This window comes from Bubalus bubalis, chromosome 18 (assembly GCF_019923935.1).
Source record: "Bubalus bubalis isolate 160015118507 breed Murrah chromosome 18, NDDB_SH_1, whole genome shotgun sequence".
NCBI lineage: Eukaryota > Metazoa > Chordata > Mammalia > Artiodactyla > Bovidae > Bubalus > Bubalus bubalis.
The window spans coordinates 48,468,991-48,480,921 of record NC_059174.1 but is presented as its reverse complement, the minus strand read 5'-3'; the positions used below and the strand labels follow the sequence as shown (position 1 = coordinate 48,480,921).

The following is an 11,931-nucleotide window of genomic DNA, read 5'->3' as shown; positions in this document are numbered from 1 at the left end:
AGAAGAACACTGGGGGCATGGTTCAAGATGGGCTTTTGCACTGCTTGGATTTTTCTCCACCTCCTGGAGTCTCCATTACAGCTTAAAATGTAAAAAAAAAAAAAAAAAGCAGCCCTTTTAGTCAAACTCAAATAACCTCAAGACCCTGCTCACCCTCAGCAATTGTTTTTGCTTTTAATTTTTTGGCTGCTCAGCAGGGCCTGTGGGCCAATAGTTCCCCTATCCGGGGATTGAACCCTCTGCCTCTTCATTCGCTGTGTGGAGTCCTACCCAGTAGACCACCAGGGAAATTCTACCCTTAGCAATTTTAACTTCCTCCTGTGTGTGTGCTCAGTCGTGTCCGACTCTTTGTGACTCCATGGACTGTAACCCACCAGGCTTCTCAGTCCGTGGGATATCTCAGGTGAAGAATACTGAAGCAGGTTGCAATTTCCTCCTCCAACGGATCTTCCCGACCCAGGGATCAAACCTGCGTCTCTTTCGTCTCCTGCATTGGTGGTTGGGTTCTTTGCTACTACTGCTACCTGAAGTTTTTTTGCTAAAGTCGCCTGTGGTAGGCTGGTGAAGCCCTTCCCCGAATCATGTTTTTACATGCATTAAAAAAATATATATATACACAAGATACAAAGGAAATGGATGCTATTACACAGATGCAGGAAATGTTTTGTATATGTGATACAGTAATATATGTACTTCTTTATCAATGCATTAAAAATGATAGTAATTTAGAAGCTTTGTTGAGTGTATTGATGGTGTTTGAGTCTTGTGACATCTACAATAGGGATGACTATAATAGGGTGTAAAAACATCTGTAATTTCTTCTCATGACAAAGCCAGAAATCTGCTGTGTCCTGGGGTTGGCCCTTCCAATCCCCCACCATGTTAGAAGCACCTGGGAAATTTCAATTACAGCAGCAGTTCCTAAACTACCCTCTTAAAAATTATTGAGGACCCCAAAGAGTTGTGTTATATGTGGGGTTATATCTATCAATATTTACCATGGAAGAAACCCTGAATATTTATTGGAAGGACTGATGCTGAAGCTCCAATACTTTGGCCACCTGATGGGAAGAGCTGACTCATGAGAAAAGACCCTGATGCTGGGAACGATTGAAGGCGGGAGGAGAAGGGGACAACAGAGGATGCGATGGTTGGATGGCATCACTGCCTCAGTGGACAGGAACATGATCAAACTCTGGGAGATGGTAAGGGAAAGGGAAGCCTGGCGTGCCGCAGTCCGTGAGATCGAAAAGAGTTGGACATGACTGAGCGACTGGACAACAACAGTGTAAGAAAATAAAAGAGAATTTTTTTTTTTTCTTTTCTTTCCTTTTTTTTTCTTTTGACCATGTCTCAAGGATGGTGAGATCTTAGTTTCCCAAGCTGGGCTCTCTGTAGTGAAAGCACCGACTCCTAACCGTTGGACCTCCAGGGATTCCCAGAACGACGAGGTTTTTGAAACTCAAGAATACACGTGCATACGTTTCATTAGCCATCACAGTGATGACGTCATCGCAGGTCAGGTAGCTTCTAAAGAGTGAAAAGGACAAACACATCTTATGAAAATCGCTTTGTTCCCAAACCACATGCTGAGGATCATTGAATTGAAGGGCTGTCAAAGCAAAGTTGTTTTTCCAGTTCACACGGCCCCTGAATTCTATCGCTGAGTCAGGTTAAGAAGCCCCACTGGGGGTTTCTCTGGTGGCTCAGTGGTGAAGAGTCTGCCTGCCAATGCGGGAGACATGGGTTCAACCCCTGCTGTGGGAAGATCCCACAGGCCACGGAGCAACTAAGCCCGTGTGCCACAACTACTGAGCCTGTGCTCTAGAGCCCATAAACCACAACTCCTGAGCCTACTTGCCCCAACCAGCAAAGCCTGTGTATCCTTAGAGCCTGTGCTGTGCAACAAGAGAAGTCACTGCAATGAGAAACCCGCACACCACGACCAAGAGTAGCCCCCGCTTGCCACAACCAAGACCCCAGCCAAAAAGAAAACCCACTGGGGACTTCCTTGGTAGTCCAAAGGTTACGACTCTGCGCTTTGACCACTGGGGGCCTCAGGTTCCATCCCTGGTGGGGGAAATAAGATCCCACAAGCTGAGCAGCCAAAAAAGAAAAAAGCCCTACTGGAATTGTACTTTTTGGTTCCTGATGTAGCTGATAAAGGGGTCATAGCTCACTTATGACCCCTTTCCTCTGTCCTGATCATACGCAGGCCTCTTGCCTACTCTCAGGACAGCCATAGAATTACTTCTAGTTTCTCTTTTTAGATACTTCTGTGCTTTTGAGAAATAGACTCCCATTTTCCTATTTCTTATCCTCTCCTTAGAGTAATCTTGTGGTGGCGAACAGAACATCTACTCGGGGGTGACTTAGCCTGTGTTTAGATCTAGCATTGACCAGCTTAGGGAAATGATTGAACCTCACCGTGCCTCAGTTTCTCCATCTGTTAAACGGTGATACTGATAGCGGCCATCTTAGAGGGTTATGTGACAATTAAATCAGGTAATAGATATAAGCTACTTAGAACAGTGCCCAGCACAGAGCCAGCGCCACACACAGTGCCTCCCAGTTATTTACCCGAGACTTCCAGTCTGCCCAGTTTGTAAGGTAAGGCTATGACGAACCTACTTTTCAGAGTCATTTTTAATTATTTATCCTTCACCCCCACCCCCAGGCTTCTGGGTGTGCCTGTGCCTGCTCAGTAGGAATGATGGACTTGGCTCTCGAGAGAACAGTCTGGATTTCTTCTTGGGGAGGGTCACCTCTCCTTGAAGAGTGGTCCGCAGGCTGGTACCCTCTGGGTGCCCGTGATAGGATGATTGTGGTGCTGCTCCCCGGGCCAGAGACCAGGGGAGCAGCAAAACCCTCTACCTGAAGAGTCCTGCCATCCTAGATGTCAGTTCAGTGGCCCTGACCACGAGGCAGCCTGTCTCTGTCACTCACGGCCCTGCAGAAGAAGTAGATGAAGGGAAAAGTTTGCTTCCATCTCCTCCCCCGGCAGACAACAGAAGTCTCTCAGTTAAAAAACCACATAAGTCTTCCTCACTGCAGCAGTGTGATCCATAATAAAGTGAAGTAACAAATTAAAGAAATATATATTTTGCAATCTTTTATTGCAAAATACGGCACACATATAGAAAAGCACATGAAACATAAATGTTCTACTGAATGAATTATGACAAACACACTTGTGTAACCACCACCCGGGTGAGGAAACAGATCTTCCCAGGTTTCTACAAATTCCCTCCAGCCTCCTCCCAGACACGGCTTTCTCCCTCCCCATGAAGTTACCCACTTCACTAACTTCTACCTGATTTAGGTTACCGCACCTAAGTATGTCTCTTCATGCCTCTTTCATTTTGCCTGCTCCCCACACGACATAAACCGAACTATACACTGTGAACTCCTGTGTCTCTCTTCTTTCTCTCAACGTTCAGTTCACTTGCTCAGTTGTGTCCGATTCTTTGTGACCCCATGGACTGCAGCGCACCAGGCTTCCCTGTCCATCACCAACTCCCGAAGCTTGCTCAAATTCATGTCCATCGAGTCAGTGATGCCATACAACCATCTCATCCTCTGTCGTCCCCTTCTCCTCCTGCCTTCCCAACAGTCTTTCCCAACATCAGGGTCTCTTACAGAGTCAATTCTTCGCATCAGGTGACCAAAGTATTGGAGTTTCAGCTTCACCATCAGTCCTTCCAATGAATATTCAGGACCGATTTCCTTTAGGATGGACTGGTTGGATCTCCTTGCAGGCCAAGGGACTCTCAAGAGTCTTCTCCAACACCACAGTTCAAAAGCATCAATTCTTCAGCGCTCAGTTTTCTTTATGGTCCAACACTCACATCCACACATGACTACTGGAAAAACCATTGCTTTGACTAGATGGACCTTTGTTGGCAAAGTAATGTCTCTGCTTTTTAATATGCTGTCTAGGTTGGTCATAGCTTTTCTTCCAAGGAGCAAGTGTCTTTTAATCTCATGGCTACAGTCACCATCCGCAGTGATTTTGGAGCCCAAGAAAATAAAGTCTCTCACTGTTTCCATTGTTTCCCCATCTATTTGCCATGAAGTGATGGGACTGGATGCCACAATCTTAGTTTTTTGAACGTCGAGTTTTAAGCCAGCTCTCAACGTTATGACTGCAGAATTTAGCCAGGTTGGGTCTATACATACAGTCTATTCCTTCTTGTGGTCAAGTACCATTCCATCCTGTGAATATTCTACAGTTTATTTATTTACTGACTGTAGATGGAAATTTGAGTTCTTTCCATTTTTTGTCCCTTACAAATGGTATTTGTTCTTAACTTTCTAGTACATATTTTGTTCTAGTACATTTACAGTATATTGTGAACATCTGTACACATTTCTCTTGTGTATGAATCCAGGAGTAGACTAGCTGGCTCATGGGAGATAGAGATAGACAGACAGACAGACAGATAGATACATAATAGATAGATACTACCAAAGAGTTTTCCAAAGTGGTTGTAATAATTTATTCTCCTTCCTCCAGCCATGTTGGAGCATTTCCATTGTTCTGCATCCTCACCAACACTTGGCCATGTCAGGCGTTTTATTTTTAGCCATTCTGGTGGATCTGTAGTGGTAGCTCATAATAGTTTTAATTTGCATTTCCCTGGTGAGCAATTAAAATTGACCATCTTTTCATTTGCATACTGGTCTTGTGGATATCCATTATCTTGGTGTGTTTGTTCATGTGTCTTGCACAATTTTCTATGGGTTGTTTGTTTTTAAAATGAATTTGCTCTTTATATATTCTGAACACCAGCCATTTGTTAGTTATATGAACTATGAACATCTCCTATTGTGGCTTGCCTTTTTACACACACTCTCTCTTTTTTAAAAAATATATTCTGTCAATTAGGTTTTTTGTTTGTTTGTTTGTTTGTTTTTGCTGTTCTGGGTCTTAATTGCAGCATGTGGGATTTAGTTCCTTGACCAGGGACTAAACCTGGGCCCACTGCATTGGGAGCATGAAGTCTTAACCACTGGACCACCTGGGAAATCACATCTTTTTACTCTCTTAATGGCATTTTTTAGATGCTTTTGAACTGTGGTGTTGGAGAAGACTCTTGAGAGTCCTTTGGACTGCAGGGAGATCCAACCAGTCCATTCTAAAGGAGATCAGTCCTAGGTGTTCTTTGGAAGGATTGATGTTAAAGCTGAAACTCCAGTACTTTGGCCACCTCATGCGAAGAGTTGATTCATTGGAAAAGACTCTGATGCTGGGAGGGACTGGGGGCAGGAGAAGAAGGAGATGACAGAGGATGAGATGGCTGGATGGCATCACTGACTCAATGGACGTGAGTCTGAGTGAACTCTGGGAGTTGGTGATGGACAGGGAGGCCTGGCATGCTGCAATTCATGGGGTTGCAAAGAGTCGGACACGACTGAGTGACTGAACTGAACTGAACTGAATGGACAGAAAGTCTTAATTTTAGCATTACTCAATTTCTCAATTTTTCTTTATGGATTTTTTTTAATCCTATTAAAGCTATATCCCCATGTCTCTGAAACATATTGATATTCTCTTATTTTCCAAAAGTTTTATCATTTGCATTACATTTAGGTTGGCAATCTATCTGGAGCTGATTTCTGTGTATGGTGTGAGGTGGAGTTGTTAATGTTTTTAAACTAATACACATGGCTAATAAAATAAAGATAAATTAATCTGCTTTCTTAAGGGGACTTCTTTCTAAAATATTCTTTCCTTAAGAAAGTAAATCATCTTATTACTGAAAAATAAGAAAGTAGAAAAAGCCAGAAAAGGATAACCACCTCAAATTCAGCTGACACACCTGAATTTGAATCCTGGGTTTGCCATTTCTTGGCTGGCTAACCTTGGACTAGTTCCACTCTTCTCTTAGTTTTAGTGTCCTAATCTCTAAAATGGGTTCAGCAATGGCTACTTCTTTTTTTAAGAATTTTTTTTTAATGTGGAGCAGTTTTAAATTTTTTAATTTATTTTTGATTGGAGGATAATTGCTTTACAATATTGTGTTGGTTTCTGCCATACATCAACATGAATCAGCCATAGGTATACACATGTCCCCTCCCTCTTGAGTTACCTTCCCACCTCCCACCCCGCTCTGCCCCCTACCTTGTCGCAGAGCACCGGGTTTGAGCTCCCTGTGTCTTACAGCAAATTCCCACTGGCGATCTGTTTTACATGTGGTAATGTATATGCTTCAGTGAGGCTCTCCCAATTCGTCCCATCTTCTCCCTCTCCCACCGTGTCCACAAGTCTGTTCCCTATGCCTGCGTTTCACTGCTCCCCTGCATATAGGTTCATTAGTACCATTTTTCTAGATTGCATGTTGTTATTGTTCATCCCCCGAGTTGTGACCAACTCTTTGCAACCCCATGGACTGCAGTATGCCAGGCCTCCCCGTCCCTCACCATCTCCCAAAGCTTGCCCAAGTTCATGTCCATTGCATTGGTGATGCCATTCAGCCATCTCATCCTCTGACACCCTCTTATCCTTCTGCCCTCAATCTGTTCGCATCAGGTGGCCAAAATACTGACACTTCAGCTTCAGCATCAGTCCTTCCAATGAGTATTCAGGATCGAGTTCCCTCAAGATTGACTGGTTTGATCTTCTTGCTGTCCCCGGGACTGTCAGCAGTCTAGATTCCATATATATATATATTAATATATGATAGTTGTTTTTCTCTTTCTGACTTACTTCACTTTGTATAATAGACTCTAGATACATGATGTGGACCATTTTTAAAGTCTTTATTGAATATGTTAGAACATTGCTTCTGTTTCATGTTTTTTTCTTTTTTTTGGCCTTGAGCCATGTGGGGTCTTAGCTCCCCAAACAGGGATGGAACTACACCCCCTACATTGGAAGGCAAAGTTTTAAGCACTGGACCATGAGGGAAGTCCCTGGCTACTTCATAAGTGCTTAGAAAGATACAGCATGTAAAGCCTATAATATAGGGTGAGGCACAAAGAAAGAACTCAATAGTAGCTGCAATAGTTAACAAAGCATTTCATTTAATCACACAGTGTTCATTTACCCTTAAGCTACTGCTGGTAACAGTGGGTGTCCCTCATTGGAGCCTTTTTTCTTAGACACTGGATCTGAGTTGAATCACGATCATCTGACATACCAATGTTATTTTACTGGACTCTTCTAAACATTCTTTTATAAGGACTGTGTGATATTTCATTGTGTGGTGAAATTCACCTGTTCTGCGGAGAAGAGAAATGGCATTAATGGATGAAAAACCAGGTGTTTGGAGCCAGGTGGCCAGGGTTCAAACCCAGCTTCCACATCTAGTAGCTCTAAGTCCTTTGGCTCTCTGTGCCTCAGTGTCCTCATCTGTAAAATGGGGATAACATACTGCATACTTGATATGTTTTTAGAGAATTGCTGGGAATTAGACCAGTGAGTGGCTGTAGTGAACTAAGTACAGTATCAAAAGTAGTGTTTGGTGTAAACAGAGTCCTCAGAAATCCTAATAGAAATATTTCAGGATTTTGCAATTCATTATAAAAGATAAAGTAGACTGATGGAGATAGTCCGATGAATCAGTAGATGTGTAATAAAGCAAGAGTAGTAAAATGTTAACGGTCAAATCTAGGTGATGAATATGTGGGTTTCTTATAAAATTATTTTACATTTTTTGTATGTTTGAAATTTTTCATAATAAATTTTGGGAAAGTACTTGAGGGAGATCCATGTAGCTATTGCTGTTGATGATCTTGGTGAAAACAGAGCAGCAATTGCTAGGAGCACTGCTGTGTGCCAGGCGCCCTGCTTAGGAAATAGCTCATTTGATGATCTGTAATGATTTGATACTCTGTAATGCAGACTCTAGGAGGCCCATTTTATAGATAGGAAAACTGAGGTTTGGCAAACCTTAGCAACTCACTGTGTGGCCTTCAGGTCACTGACTTGGTCGGAGGCAGAGGAGGCCTATGGGATCCAGAGGAGGTGATTGATGGAGGGACAGCTCCCTTCTAGAAGAGTGGCATACTCTTCAGGGACAGGGACCTGGGCAGACAGGTCTTGGGGTCCCACCTGGGGAAGGTTCCTTGTTATCACAGCTGCCATCTATAAATGGAGCACTCGCCATATGCAGGCATCACACTGAGTGCTTTGCATAAACAATCTCATTGATACTGCGCCCTGGCTATTAACCTCATTTAAAAACTTTTAATTTTCATTTTGGCTGTGCTGGGTCTTCGGCTTAGTTGCTCTATGGCATGTGGGATCTTAGTTCCCCAACCAAAGATCAAACCCGTATCCTCTGCATTGGAGGTGGATTCTTAACCACTGGACCACCAGGAAGTCCTCTAGCCCCATTTTATAGATGGAGAAACTGAGGCTAAGAGAGATTGAACAATTTAGCCAACATCATACAGCCTGTATATAGTCAAGCTGGGACTAAGACCCTGGTGTGTCTGATGTGATAACCTGGGATGTGAATGCTTTTAAGAGAGACTTTTTCCCCAGCTAGGATATTCTCTGTTGAGAAATACTGTCAACGCCACCCTCAGTTTTATCCAGAATCTGCCCACTTCCCTCCCTTCCCCAGCAGCTACCCATCAGCTCCTTCCTGGACTGTCCTAGCAGCCCCCTCTCTTGTCTCCATGCTTCCATCCTGTCCCCACTGTCTTCCCCACATGCAACCACAGGAATCTTGTTAACCCCTGAGCCAGGCCACGGTCCTCCCCTGCCCAGAGTCCTCCCCGTGGCCGATCCCACACCGTCTGCCCCAGCCACCATTCTATCCTCACTCCTGCTACTCAACCCTGGCTCAGTCTCCTCCAGATACAGAGGCTTCTATCCTGTTCCTTGAGCACAACAGATGCATTCTTACCTCAGGGCCTTTGCACCGGCTACTCTCTCTGCCTTGAACATTTTTTCCTGATGCCCATATGCTGGAAAAGACTGTTGAGAGTCCCTTGGACAGTAAGGAGATCAAACCAGTAAATCCTAAAGGAAATCAACCCTGAATATTCATTGGAAGGACTGATGCTGATGCTGAAGCTCCAATACTTTGGCCACCTGATGCGAAGAACTGACTCATATGAAAAGACCCTGATGCTGGGAAAGATTCCAGCAGGAAAAGGGGACGACAGAGGATGAGATGGTTGGATGGCATCATTGACTCTATGGACATGAGTTTGAGCAAGCTCTGGGAGACAGTGAAGGACAGGAAAGCCTGGCGTGTTGCAGTCCATGGGGTCGCAAAGAGTCGGACAGGACTGACAGACTGAACAACAACAACATAACTTTCTCCTTCCTGCCTTCAGACTTGACCCAAATGTCACCTTATCAGTGAGGTTATCCTTGACTTCCTGATGGAAAATAACAATCCACCTCCACACATCGTTCTGAATCCCCTAAGTCAGGGGTCTTCAGACTTTCAGTAAAGGTGGTTGTGGTTGTTTAGTCGCTCACTCATGTCTGACTCTATTGCGACCCCACGCACTATAACCCACCAGGCTCCCCTGTCCATGGGATTTCCCAGGCAAGAATACTGGAGTGGGCTGCCATTTTCTTCCCCAGGGGATCTTCCTGACCCAGGGATAGAACCCGTGCCTCCCGCTTGGCAGGCAGATTCTTCACCACTGAGCCACCTGGGAAGATATTAAAGAGTTTAGGCTTCAGTAGCCATATGCTCTGTGTCATAGCTTCTCAACTCTTGTTATAACACAAAAACAATCACAGACAATATGTAACTGAATGAGCATGGCCATGTTGCAATAAAATTTTATTCATGGACATTGAAATGTGAATTTCATGCAAATATTATATATCACAGGGACTTCCCTGGCAGTCCTGTAGTTAAGATTCTGGGCTTCCAATGCAGGGGGCACAAGTTCAAACTCTGATTGGGGAACTAAGATTAAGATCCCACATGCCGTGAGGCACAACCAAAAGAAAAACATTCTCTTTAAAAAAAAAAAAAATAGTGGATTATATTTGATTTAAGTGTTGTGACAAAATATTCTCTTGATTTCATTTTCCCAAACATTAGTAGTTGTCGTGTTAGTCATTCAGTCGTTGCCATTCCCTTCTGCAGGGGATCTTCCTGACACAGGGATCAAACCCAGGTGTCCTGCATTGCAGGCAGATTCTTTACCTTCTGAGCCACATTAAAAGATATAAAAACCATCCTTAGCTTGGGAACTGTACAAAAGCAAATGGCAGGCTAGATTGTACTTGGGTGCTACAGTTTGCTGACCCCTGTCCTAAGCCCACCCTGCCCAATGTTTTCACATCACCTTCTAACAGTCTGGAATATTTATTTATGTGTTATGTTTATTATCTAACTTCCCCGCTAGTCTGTCAGCTTCAAAAAGGCAGGGACTGGGGACTTTCCTGGTGGTCCGGTGGTTAAGAATCTGCTTTGCAATGCAGTGGACACAGTTTCCATCCCCGGCTGAGAAATTAAGGTCCCGCATGCCGCAGGCGCACTGCAACAAAGATTCAACACAGCTGAATAAATAATATATCTATTTTTAAAAGACAGGGATTTTGCCCCTGGCTGGCAGCGCGGAGGCCTCACGATGCCTGGAGTTACTGTAAAAGACATGAACCAGCAGGAGTTCGTCAGAGCTCTGGCAGCCTTCCTCAAAAAGTCCGGGAAGCTGAAAGTCCCTGAATGCGTGGACACTGTCAAGCTGGCCAAGCATAAAGAACTTGCTCCCTACGATGAGAACTGGTTCTACACACGAGCTGCTTCCACGGGCGGCACCTGTACCTCCGGGGTGACACTGGGGTTGGCTTCATGACCAAGATCTATGGGGGGCGCCAGATGAACGGCGTCATGCCCAGCCACTTCAGCAGAGGCTCCAAGACCGTGGCCCGGCGGGTCCTCCAAGCCCTGGGGGGGCTGAAAATGGTGGAAAAGGACCCAGATGGGGGCCGCAAACTGGCGCCTCAGGGACAGAGAGATCTGGACAGAACCGCTGGACAGGTGGCAGCTGCCAACAAGAAGCATTAGAACAAATGATGCTGGGTTAATAAAGTGCCTCGTTCGTAAAAACAAACAAAAAAAAAAAAAAAGCAAGGTGAAAAGACAGACTTCAGAATGGGAGAAAACAATAGCAAATGAAGCAACTGACAAACAACTAATCTCAAAAATATACAAGCGACTCCTGCAGCTCAATTCCAAAAAAATAAACGACCCAATCAAAAAATGGGCCAAAGAACTAAATAGACATTTCTCCAAAGAAGACATACAGATGGGTAACACATGAAAAGATGCTCAACATCACTCATTATCAGAGAAATGCAAATCAAAACCACAATGAGGTAGCATTTCATGCTAGTCAGAATGGCTGCGATCCAAAAGTCTACAAGCAATAATGCTGGAGAGGGTGTGGAGAAAAGGGAACCCTCCTACACTGTTGGTGGGAATGCAAACTAGTACAGCCACTATGGAGAACAGTGTGGAGATTCCTTAAAAAACTGGAAATAGACCTGCCATACAACCCAGCAATCCCACTGCTGGGCATACACACTGAGGAAACCAGAATTGAAAGAGACACGTGTACCCCAATGTTCATCACAGCACTGTTTATAATAGCCAGGACATGGAAGCAACCTAGATGTCCATCAGCAGATGAATGGATAAGAAAGCTGTGGTACATATACACATTTGAATCAGTTCTAATGAGGTGGTTGAAACTGGAGCCGATTATACAGAGTGAAGTAAGCCAGAAAGAAAAACACCGATACAGTATACTAACACATATATATGGAATTTAGAAAGATGGTAATGATAACCCTGTATGCAAGACAGCAAAAGAGACACAGATGTATAGAACAGTTTTTTGGACTCTGTGGGAGAGGGAGGGGGGGATGATTTGGGAGAATGGCATTGAAACATGTATAATATCATATAAGAAATGAATCATCAGTCCAGGTTTGATGCAGGATAC

General features: G+C 44.1%; 1 pseudogene; it reads left to right on the top strand.

Annotated features, from left to right (window-relative positions):
* The first annotated feature begins 10,519 nt into the window (after window positions 1–10,519).
* On the top strand, window positions 10,520–11,033 carry LOC102403819 (annotated as a pseudogene).
* The last annotated feature ends 898 nt before the right edge of the window (window positions 11,034–11,931 follow it).